Source organism: Conger conger, chromosome 19 (genome assembly GCF_963514075.1).
Source record: "Conger conger chromosome 19, fConCon1.1, whole genome shotgun sequence".
Classification (NCBI taxonomy): Eukaryota; Metazoa; Chordata; class Actinopteri; order Anguilliformes; family Congridae; genus Conger; species Conger conger.
Genome location: NC_083778.1, coordinates 4668905 through 4680573, shown reverse-complemented (window position 1 = coordinate 4680573; position 11669 = coordinate 4668905). Strand labels below are relative to the sequence as shown.

Here is an 11669-nt window from a genome sequence, read left to right as displayed (position 1 = left end):
GGTATTGAGACAAGTGTGAAAACGATTGTAAAAAACTGTAATAAGGCCAAACTAAAGTTTCCACAAAACACACAACATGAAAACTGAAATAAACCTTGCTCCATTTTGGAGCTCCGTTTCACTTTCAGTTCCCTGTCTAAGCCTAGATCACGAAGCGATTTGCCTGGGCAGGTTTCTTCAAGCAACACACAAAAGCACAGGTAAGTGCCATAGCACACATGAATCATAATTTCATATTTAACAGACATTTAATGTTTTCACAGCTATCTTATTTCTTCATTCAGCTTGACAGTGGCTTTCACAGTCCTTAAATCCAGTCCAGCTTCACAAAGTTCCAGGCCATGTCTTTGGTCATGCAGGGTCAGTTCAACAACCCGTTCCTCCACCACAACAGGTCAAGTTCAAATCTGGCCATAAAAGCCCCACCCCAGCATGTCCCCCACAGCTACTTCACATCTGGGTGTGAAGTGGCAGGCTTTAGACAGGGAGCCTGATGGGTATTAGCCCCAGGTGTGCATCTTTACAGGTCAATTCCTCATTTGAAATCTTTCATGGCTCCATTTGTTGGAGCCATTTTGCCACCACATATCTCCCTCTAACACCTGCCATACAGGTATCCATAAGACATGCTAACATGCCATACAGTAACAACTTACCAGCATCCATAAGACATGCTAACATGCCAAAGAGCAGCCAAATGATCTACACACTGATAGCAATGTCCATGAGGTAGACAGGAAAACATGCCAGACACAATGTTCCATTGTAACAGACTTTAAAGGCCCACTATATAATATAATGCTAATGGCTTACATTTGAGCAAAAAGTCAAAGCGATGGTATAATCGTAGAGAATTATTCCCCTAAAAAAATAAAGATAAAGATCCTTGTAAAAATCACTTGAAAAGGAAAAATAAATATTTAAAATAAGTAGCGTCACTAGTTCTGTGTTCATCTTCGTCTCCCGTATTTCATTCTTATTCTGGTTGCCTATTACCAAGATGCCAGTGCAAGACGTTAAATACTATGAGTACCATGATCCACTGAGGTACTTAGTTGCCATCAATAAAAAACAACTGAATGTGTCGTGGAAATTACATAGTGGGTCTTTATCGTCAAGTCAAATTTATTATCCCAACACTCCAATACAAAATGAAAGCAAAAGCATTAAAATACAGAACACAAAGAGGACACACATTCAGCTCCAGCACACAACACAAACGAATATAATACACCATACCTGGGAAATAAGAAAGCATTACTGGGCTATGACTAATGTTGCTCTGTGTGAGAGCTCATTACACTGACGGACCCCGGCTGGGATAAAGGAGACCACAGAGCGTTTAGTCCTTCTCCTGTGCTGCAGGAGCCCCCGCTGTCCCTATGGCTGTGCCTGCTCAGCTGGCTCCAGTCATCAGCAATCTGTGTGACCTTATTTTCCATGAGTTTAACATCCAGCTCCTCAACAGAGATCTGCTCTACGCCAACAACCCGACTAGCCAGTCGCACGACTCCCTCCGGTTTGGTCTAGTCTTGTGCTCTCATGTCTCAAAACAAACATGTGAGATGCTTTGGAGAACTGATTCATAAAATACTTCCATTATAGTTTTATCGTTGTTCAGTCTCAGTGTCCTTAAAAAATGACAAACGCTTGTACGTTAGCTGTATTCTGACTGTGCAGATTACACCATAGGGTTGAGCTGACCCTGACCTGTTGGGATCTCCTTAAAAGCAAATAAACACTCCACAGAATATGGTTGCTGTTCACTTGCAGCTCAGTCAGTTTCTTGGCCAATATATGAGACTGGATTATGTGGCAAGCACAAGTACAATTTTATCCAGAATACAATATGCACCAGGGAAATAGCCACTACCCAGCATGCAGAGCATTCTCCAAAGACTCACTGAGCTGTCTCAGTGTTGATAGTAGCTTCTAAGCGTCACGCCACATATGGTCACATCTCACAAGCATGTAGGCTCTGTCTGCGGTCACACACGCATGTTACATCAGTAATTAGAATCTCAGCACACAACACAACAGCACAGTATAGCTGGGACGGGGGCGGTACATCCCCAAGGTGGGTGCCAGAGCTTTTGGGGTCCTCTCAGGAGTGCACTGGGGACGGCCCTGAGCTGCACTTCATCCTCCCTGTAGCTCTCCTTTACTAGCTTAAGCCTCTGGGCAGCTGTACACTGCAGCGTCTGAAGTCCTGTAATCACTGCAGGTTTCCTCCTCAATCTACAGGAACTGAGGCAGAGCAATGAGAGACTGGGCATTCAGACATTGTCTGAATGATCTGTAAAACACTTTAGTTTACAGCCCTATCTACTGCAATTAAGACATGACAATACTTGTGGAGTTGTGAGAACTACTGTTGGAAAAACAATGGATTGCAGTTTCTTTAAACGGCCACTAGATGGTGCAGGACGTTCTGTTTCAAACGGAGTTCTGGGGCCTCATTTAGAACCGTTGCGCACGAACCGTTGTGCTTATGCCACTTTTTATGAAAGAAAAAACCTTGACGAGGAAATGCACGTGCGTACATTTACGGAAACCTTGACCCATGCCTACACGCATTTTGGAGGCAGAGGGAAATGGCGACTCTGCAGGCAAAGTAGTGAAATAAAGAAAATGTGTTCAAATGAGAATTTCGCTCAATTATTTGGACTGAGAAGCCTGCTAGTCAGCGGAAAATCCATTCCTTAGTAATCGTTTTGTTACCAATAAAGCACATAACCAAAAATAAAAGAGAGATTCATCTTTTTTCAATTAATTGGGGCATTAATTAGTCCACACTGATTGATTCAAAGCAATTCCACTCATTGTGAAAGGGTTATAAAAGGGCTGGGTGATGCCCGTGCGCAATGATGCGCAATGGCTGCTTTAGCACTGTTGGAGGGCTTTGCCAATGGCAGGCTTCAGATGGAGAGGGTGTTCAGCAATGGCTGCTTTAGCACTGTTGGAGGGCTTTGCCAATGGCAGGCTTCAGATGGAGAGGGTGTTCAGGGACCACACGGATTTTCAGGCCCATGATGATGACTGGCCTATGAGCCCATTTCCATTCCCAAGAGCAATTATCTTTGAATTGTGTGCTGAACTGGGCCCAACATTAGAGCGGCCAACCTCCAGAAACAGGCCAATGCCAGTCCACTTACAGATTTTGACCACTCTAGGGTTTCTGGCAACCGGCATGTTCCAGAGGGAATTGGGGGACAGGTCGGGGATTTCACAACCCTCACTGAGCCTCGTGATGCCATCCGAGTGGGAATGACCCGGCCATGCCTACGGTTTCCCTACAGTGCGGGGGAACAGGCCAACATCAAAGCCCAGTTTACAGCCACGTCCGCTTTCCCAAATGTAATGGATGCAGTCGACTGCACTCATATTGCAGTCAGATCAGATTCAGCTTTATTGTTGCATCTTCATCATATTCACATAGAAAAATAGAGCAAAAATCTTAAGTCTCGCCCCCTCGACCTCCAGCAGAACAATACAATATTGTTATAAATGTCCTGTATGCAGGGGAGCTCACAGCCTCTGATCTTCTGAGCTGTTATAAATGTCCTGTATGCAGGGGAGCTCACAGTCGCTGATCTTCTGAGCTGTTATAAATGTCCTGTATGCAGGGGAGCTCACAGCCTCTGATCTTCTGAGCTGTCTCTGTGACTCTTTGTGTTGCTCTGCGGCTGTGAGCAGTGCAGTTCCCGTGCCATGCTGTGACACAGCCAGTTAAAACACTTTGGCTTTTCCCCTGTAGAAAGCAGGCAGGATACTGGGCCCCATGACAAACTTGGAGAGCCTTCTCAGGTGGAAGAGGCGCTGCTGGGCCTTCTTCACCCCCTGATCCGCATGAGTGTCCCATTTTAGGTCCTCTGTGATGTTGATGCCAAGGACCCTGAACTGGCCCCCTCTCTCCACAGCAGCACCTCACATTCTGATGGGGGCCAACTCCGTCTTCCTCCCCCTCCTGAAGTCCACCAGCAGCTCTTTGGTTTTGGCCACGTTGGGCGAGAGGATGTTTTCCTTGCTCCACTGTTCCAGGTGGTCGACCTCCCTCCTGTAGGCCGTCTCGTCCCCATCGGTGATCAAGCCCACCACGGTAGAATCACAGGTGAACTTGAGCACCAGGTTTGAGTGATTTGTGTCCACACAATCATGTGTGTACAGGGAGTAGAGGAGGGGGCTCAGGACACAGCCCTGAGGCGCTCCTGTGTTCAGAGTCAGAGGAGCAGAGGTGATGGAGCCCAGCCTCACTGCCTGCCCCGCTCAGTCAGGAAGTCCAGGATGAGATCGCACAGCTCAGGGGAGAAACCCAGGTTGTTGAGTTTAATGACCAGTTTGGAGGGGATTATTGTGTTGAATGCTGAACTGCAGTCAACAAACAGCAATCTGGCATATGAGTTCTTATTTTCCAGATGGGTGAGGGTGCTATGGAGTACTGTGGATATGGCATCATCTGTAGATCTATTTCCACGATAAGCAAACTGCTGATGGTCCAGTGTGGGAGGGATTACGGCGCACATTTTGTTTTTTATGTGCCTCTCAAAGCACTTACTCACAATGGGGGTGAGGGCAACAGGGCGCCAGTCGTTTAGGCATGTCACCTTGTTTTTCTTCGGGACAGACACAATTGTGGAGGACTTAAAACAGCAGGGAAACACTGAGAGAGAGAGAGAGAGAGAGAGGTTGAATATATGACTGAACACGCCCGCCAGCTGTGCTGCACATGTTCTTATCACCGGCCAGGGATCCCATCCGGACCGGCTGCTTTTCGGGGGTTGACCCGACTGAACATCCAGCGCACTTGGTCAAATCACTGGGCATGATGGCCTCACAGCAAGGAGGTCCTGGGTTCAAATCGGTTGCCTCTCTGCGTGGTTTGAATCCCCGTCGGCCAGGGCCTCTCTGTGTGGAGTTTGCATGTTCTCCCCGTGTCTGCGTGGGTTTCCTCAGTCCAAAGACATGCAGGTTAGGCAGATTGGAGAGTTTAAATTGCCCGTGGGTATGAGTGTGTGAGTGAATGGTGTGTGTGCCCTGCGATGGACTGGCGACCTGTCCAGGATGTATTCCTGCCTTTCGCCCAATGTATGCTGGGATAGGCTCCAGCCCCCCTGCGACCCTGTTCAGGATAAGCGGGTTAAGATAATGGATGGATGGATGGATGGTACACAATGCCCAGTCTTATAGTTACAGGCCAAATATCTATCCTTTGGTTACAGCTCACTGATTCATTTCACTATTTCATTTTACCTGGCTGTATTTTAAACACTTTTTAATAAAACAATGTCTATAATAATGTTGATGAATTTATCAAATTGGAAATTCAATTGATTATCCATTGAGTACACATTAACAAATAAACTGCGGCTGTTTGTAATCAATTCAATTTTTATCTATTAATTCTGGCGATGACCTGCGTTATGAAGCATCTAGACACAACTCTATAAAATCTGCCCAGCGTCAATACAAGGACAAGTGACTGAAAGAGAAAGAGAATGAGTCTTGTCACCTTTGGCAGGGTTTGGAGGCGATCACTTCATGCAAAGCGAGATCAGGCGTGTTGTTGACAGTGGCGAGGCCTTGCCAGAGCAGCTGAACTTGTTCTACGCCCGTTCTGATGCCAAGAACAGCACCCTCCCCCCCTCCCTGCCCCGCCCATGTTCAGAGCAGGAATATAGTTAGGTGTGTCTACTTTCCTGATGATATGAGGAAGTCGTAAGAGAAAAAGCAGCAGGGTGTCATATTGCGTTTACTGTACTCCTTTTGTCTGTCATTGTGAAGTATTTCAAACACCATTTTGAGAAAAAAGATGAGAAAGAAGACTGAGTTAAATAAGGAATGAAATTGAATAAAAGTAAGTATTTCGGTGTAATATGATATTTTCAAATGTCCTATTTATTGTATTAAAGTATTTTGATATTTTAATTAGGACAGGCGAGGCTATATTTGGACCGTGACGCGACTACGGCTGCCACTGTAACAGCAAAACAGGCCGAACATTTTTTCAAACAGTTGCCTATCGAACAGACATCTTGCAATACAATCAGACGTTAATCCAGCCTAAATGCAATAGTCTATATATTGGACTAATGGCTCAGAAAAATATTCTGACTTGGTATACATAAAGTGACGGTGAATTCAGTTCGTAACTGAATTGATGTGTCGATGTTTATTAAACAACGTCCATAGCCTATTTAATGAGCAATTAAGGCCGTCGTTTTGCGGAAAATGTTTTTTCTTCTCCAATGAAATTAATTCATAAACTTGTTGAGTAGCCGAATAAAGAATGCAGACGCATTTGGAAAAAAATTGGAACGACAAGCCAGGTGGCTCTTGACCAAAACTCACGAGGGTTTATTTTGCCAGCTCGGGTTCTCGGTACATGAAAATTACATTCAACTGCCACGAACACGGGCTGCAAGCACTGTGTACATTTGTTAAATGTGAGGTAACCTAAATGAGTTCGTTTTGTCAAATGTTTTATCTTAGTTTTATATGAAACGTGCTGACAGTGATAACAGTATCAAATTGTAGGTAGCATGGGCGCCTAGAAGGCAGAGGTGGGCAAAAAGGGCCGTATCCATTTATGGATTGCATACCAACTTCTGGCCTTAATTGCATAATTAGCCTTTTATGCCATCTGACATTATAGCTGCAGCACATTTATTGATGTGCATGAATGACAGCTGTGACGCCATGCCTGGTCTTCTTCAGCTGAGGTTGTTGCTGTCGTCCAGCAGGGGGCAGTGCTGCTATCCCTCCTTCCCCTGGAATGGTCTAATGGCTGATTAGATAATGAGTTGATGAGTCACCAATTTTCCTGGGTGTTCTGAGAGAACCTTGATAAGTGGCTTCTCCCTGATTTCTCACTCCATGCTGAGCCTTTGACAGTGGTTGTTGGTTGTTGGTTGTTGGTTGTTGGTTGTTGGTTGTTGGTTGTTGGTTGTTGGTTGGGCATGCCCTCCAGTGGCTGTAAGGGTGGCACGTTTTGTGTTTTCCCTCTTTTTTGTCTGTTGGATTGGGAAGTGTATTATCTCAGCTGTGTCTGTCCCTGTAGGTGAGCTGTAGGCCTGAGGCTTGTTGGAGGGATTAGGGTGGGCTGCAGGGACTGTAGTGGTATTAACCTGGTTATACCCCTTGTCATTTCTGCTGTTGTGTTGCCCCTTTGCTGAGTTGCAGTGATGCCTACTTTTATTGCTACCTCTTTTAGGCATTGCTCCAATTGTGGGTCGCTAAATTGTCCCTTATTGTGGAGTGGTAATTCCACCTCACATTGTGTGCGCACTGTGTGTGGCTATTTGCCATTTGCTAAGTGTGTACTATTCCCCCTGGTTACATACTACTGCTTTCTACTTCAAAATAGTCATTTATATACATATAAAGATGGAACACTTTGACTGCAGCATTTTTACAATGTCAGGATGTTGTTGATGGCAGGTCACAAAATGTTTTTTCCAATGACGTTCAGGCCAAGATTTACTTTACTATCATAAACGTGCAATTTCCCAATAGAATGTAAGTTAGCGTTGCTTTAAACGCAAGGATGTGACATGTTGATGTTATGAGGCCATTGTCGATCCAAACAAACATGTCAATCAACAAGCATTGGTGGTGGTAGTGGAAGGATTTGTCAATCCCTGCTTTGCCAGATTCTCATTGTATACACATCGCACTGAACCCTGCTTCAATACGGTTAGCGAAATAATCGCTGCAATGCACTTCTTATGCAAACGTGGTCATGTTGGGGGAATACATTATGTATGCATGCAGAAGGAAAACTAATGGACTAGTCAAGTCAGCTGCTATTGTCTTAATGCTAGCTAGCTAGTTTCCTTCTTGACCAAATGCAGTCAGTCCTGGCTGTCTTTAGCTGGCTTGGCAACCTTAGATTTTAACAGGTGATCTATTCTAATGAGTTAATGTGAGATTATCTGAATGCATGGCACATTTGGTATGAATGATCTGTGAAGATGATGGCACATCTCCCCTGTTTCATGACTTTGTGAACAACTCTGGGGAAAATGTCCTGTTCTTGGCAGGCTGTGCCATTATAAAGGATGTTTTTATAATGATTTTTCGCACTATTCTCTGCAAAAAATCTCATGAGACCAGCAGTTTCTGAGATACTTAATCCACCTACAGGCCGATTGTGGGAGAGGACTTAGCAGGGATGTAGAGAAGCTAAAATATATTCAGTGCACTGATATTCTCTGTAAACTATATATAGCGTGAAGTCCGTAATAATTGAGTATGTGGAGACTGGCTGCCAGAGACATGGCAGCTGATTGACAGCTGTGCTGCAGGGCCGTGCAGACGTTTTGGGGGCAGGGGCTCAGAGTAGAGTACTTTTTAAACTGATGAGGTGTCTTTTTTTGTGGATACTACAATACATTTCCCTCTTTATATTTGATAGAATTTAAATAAATAACAAATAAATAAACTGATATACAATTAACACCAGCTAAAAAAATGTCACTTTTTCACTCCCAGGGCAAAATGGCCGGGGCTCAAGCCCCCCGTGGACCCTATCTGTGCACGTGCCTGCTGTGCTGTACAACTCAACCAAATATTCAGGTCTTTCTCTGCTTCCGTTCAAAATGGGAAGGGCTCCGTTCAGTTGAATGGCACTTAAGTCTGGAATAAAACGTCAAATTTCGATAAATTGCTTACTATTATTTTGCGAGCTAACATTGGTTAATAGCCTAACGTTTATTTATTTTCGGCGATGGTGACCGAGTGAACTTTTCTTCGGCGATGATGCAGAAGGCTTTTAGTTGCAGCAGGCAATTTTAGGCTGCCTTAGCAACAAATACTATTTTTTCTGACATTCCTATTAAGTTTCAATGAATACATTTGTTCCTAAACTAAAAAATAAATTGTCCATAACTACATTACTTTGGCAAGTGGTCCGTAGTATAAACGGGATGATACCCTATGAATGAGTCAGTCATGGGGAAATAATTGCCCTTCAGGATGGTCAACGTATCACCACTCTGTCGGGTAATTATTTCCCCATAACTGACTCGATCATAGGGTATTATCGCTTGCATAATGTGCAAAAGTGCAGTTCAGTTTCAGATGTTCTCTAAACGGTTGCTTTGCTTGTGAGGGAAAATGATGACGAGGAGGAGAAAATCAACAGAGCGAGAATGACGAAGAAGGAGATGAGCGAGAAAGAGGAGGAGCATATAAATATAAGATAAAAGTACCTGAAATTATATTTCATATGGTCTTAAGGGTTATTGAATCCTGGGACTTAATAAACAATCTTTTCGTAATAAGTTTTCAATGTTTTTAGCCACCCCATGTTTTAACTTTTTGGATATTACTTGAGTTTTCTTGAGTTTATTTGCATAGTCTATGCATTTACTTTGTGAGCTAGCCTGAGCTATATGATGGACAGCTCCTACTTCGCCGAGTTAGAGGACGAGGTTTTCGATTCTGACAAATAAATATAACCATACAGTTTTTATTCTTAATGTACAGAGGAAGAATTGCGTGAGCGAGAGAGACAAACAGGGAAGGAACATGAACAACCGAACACAGAGTTTACATCACTGCCAATAATAAAATCCTGCAGGGTGAATCCTTGCTACACCCTGCAGTACTCACCAACTTATTCTGCAGCAATAGAAGGATTAATTGGAAGAAGTAACTTATCTAAATCTGTGGTTTTAAACAGGACAGCCCTGAAGCACACATGAAACTATCAAAGATCTGGAAAGATTGTGGATGGAGGAAGGGTCTAAGATCCCACCCCACATGTTCTCCAGTCTTATAAGAAATTACAGAAAAAGACCCCGTTATCCTTGCAAGGGGAGGGTGTCTCCTGAATACAGGGGGGAAATAATTGTGATGCCTAATTTCACTCAATAAATGTATGATCTGAGAAATGTGTAATTTTGGTTGAGTCATTAATAAAATACATTCTGCATGTCAGACAGTCAATGTATAGCTGAGCACTGGCATTCTTTTTATTATAAAGAAACACTTCTTCAACATTATCAATGGTCTTACATTACTGAGGTGACTGTATAGTATGTTGCTCTGTGATGAATTTGCAACCTGTCCAGGGTGTTTTCCTGCCTCTCACCCAGTGCATGCTGGGATAGGCTCCAGCCCCCCCATGACCCTGACCAGAAGTGAGTGTATTAGATCATGGATGGATGTGGAGTATAGGTTTATGGACCATTTAAATTCCAGACTGCTTCCTGTCAACACTGTGCTATATTGTGTATGTGCTTGTCTGTTTGTATTAGTGTGTCTATATGTGTGTTCAGTGTGTTCTCATTTTGTGTGTTTACAGGTTGGCTGATTTGGGTCAGAACCCACATGTGGTCTAGTCTGGTCTGACGTGTTCCAGTCTCCTGAGATAGGGGGCACTGTTTCTAAAATGAGTCTCTCAGAGGAGCCAGAGAGCAAAGGTGGAACCCTCAGCACTGACAGAAAGAGGTATAAATGCACGACTCAGATATTTAATGTGCTGTGAGTTAGAGCTGCACTCAGAGGGTGAGGTTAACTGGAAGCTCTGTCTCTATGTTTTGTTCACAGGGTCCAGGTAGAAAGAGCAGGGTCACCTGTACCCAGCTGTCTGTCTATGAAGAGTGATCATTCAATGCCTGAACCAATCGACTTCAGGGGAGAGTTCACAGGTGATCAAAGGTAATTAAGCCAGTTCAAATCGACACTGTTGTCAAAGGAATACACCAACATTTTGTGAAATATACCTTTTTCCCGACTTACCCAGAATTAGATGAGGTGTTTGACAGCATTTTCATTTTTGTGCATTCACTGGCTCCGTTTCCATGCTGGCTTATCCTGTTAGCTTAGCATAAAGACTTGAAGCCCCAACGTGTCAGTAGCCTACAGCCTTCAAAGTGAAGAAAGACAGCTTACAGCAACTCTGAAGTTCTTATTCACATGAGGTATCTTGTGTATTTGAAATACACATGCGGGTTAAAATTTAAAACGAGAGATGTTGTTTTGGGTGAAGTTAGACGATTGGAACTATAACCGCTGAACACACGTGTATCCTCTTCCGTCTTCCACTGGTTGAACACAGTGATCTGTGCTCCTTCTGAAGGTAGTTTTAAAGGGTAGAACTTCTCCAAAAACAACGCTTCTGTTATGTACGGTGCAGAGAACCCAGACGCAGACCACAGGATAATCCAAAAATCGAAGTTTTAATGTTCAGTGGTCGAAAGCCAAGAGATCCAGTACAAAACCAAGAACGAAAAGCAAAAGAATGGTCGAGAAAACAAGCGAGAGGTCAAAATCCAGGAAATCACAGGGCGAAGGTACAAAAGGGCAAAAACAAACGCGGAGTCAAAAAGTACAAAATAGCACGTCGAAAAAACCAGAAGATCAGATGGGCAAACAAACAAGAGGGCAAGGCAGGTACGGAAGTCAAGGCAAGGCAAAGGGGTGTCTATCAAGAATCTCTATAACAAGGCTTACACACAATCGGCACTTATTAAGGTCAACGTTCTGACAAAGAAGCATACTGAGAATGGGGTTTAAATACAAGAGGGAAGGTGACAATCTAGGAGGGGCAGAGAAAAAGGTGGGCTAAACAAATGGACAACAGGTGGGGAAACACAATAGGGTAATAACATAATAACGGGAGGGAGACGAAAACGCGGACTGGATGCACGAAACAAAACATGTAA

The 11669-nt window shown here is 43.9% G+C and overlaps 1 long non-coding RNA gene across 1 annotated transcript; it reads left to right on the top strand.

Moving 5' to 3' along the window:
• The first annotated feature begins 5714 nt into the window (after positions 1-5714).
• LOC133118981 (uncharacterized) lies at positions 5715-10661 on the top strand. The gene is made up of 3 exons (XR_009706458.1): positions 5715-5854; positions 10307-10452; positions 10552-10661. It is a non-coding gene; the product is annotated as an uncharacterized LOC133118981 (long non-coding RNA).
• The last annotated feature ends 1008 nt before the right edge of the window (positions 10662-11669 follow it).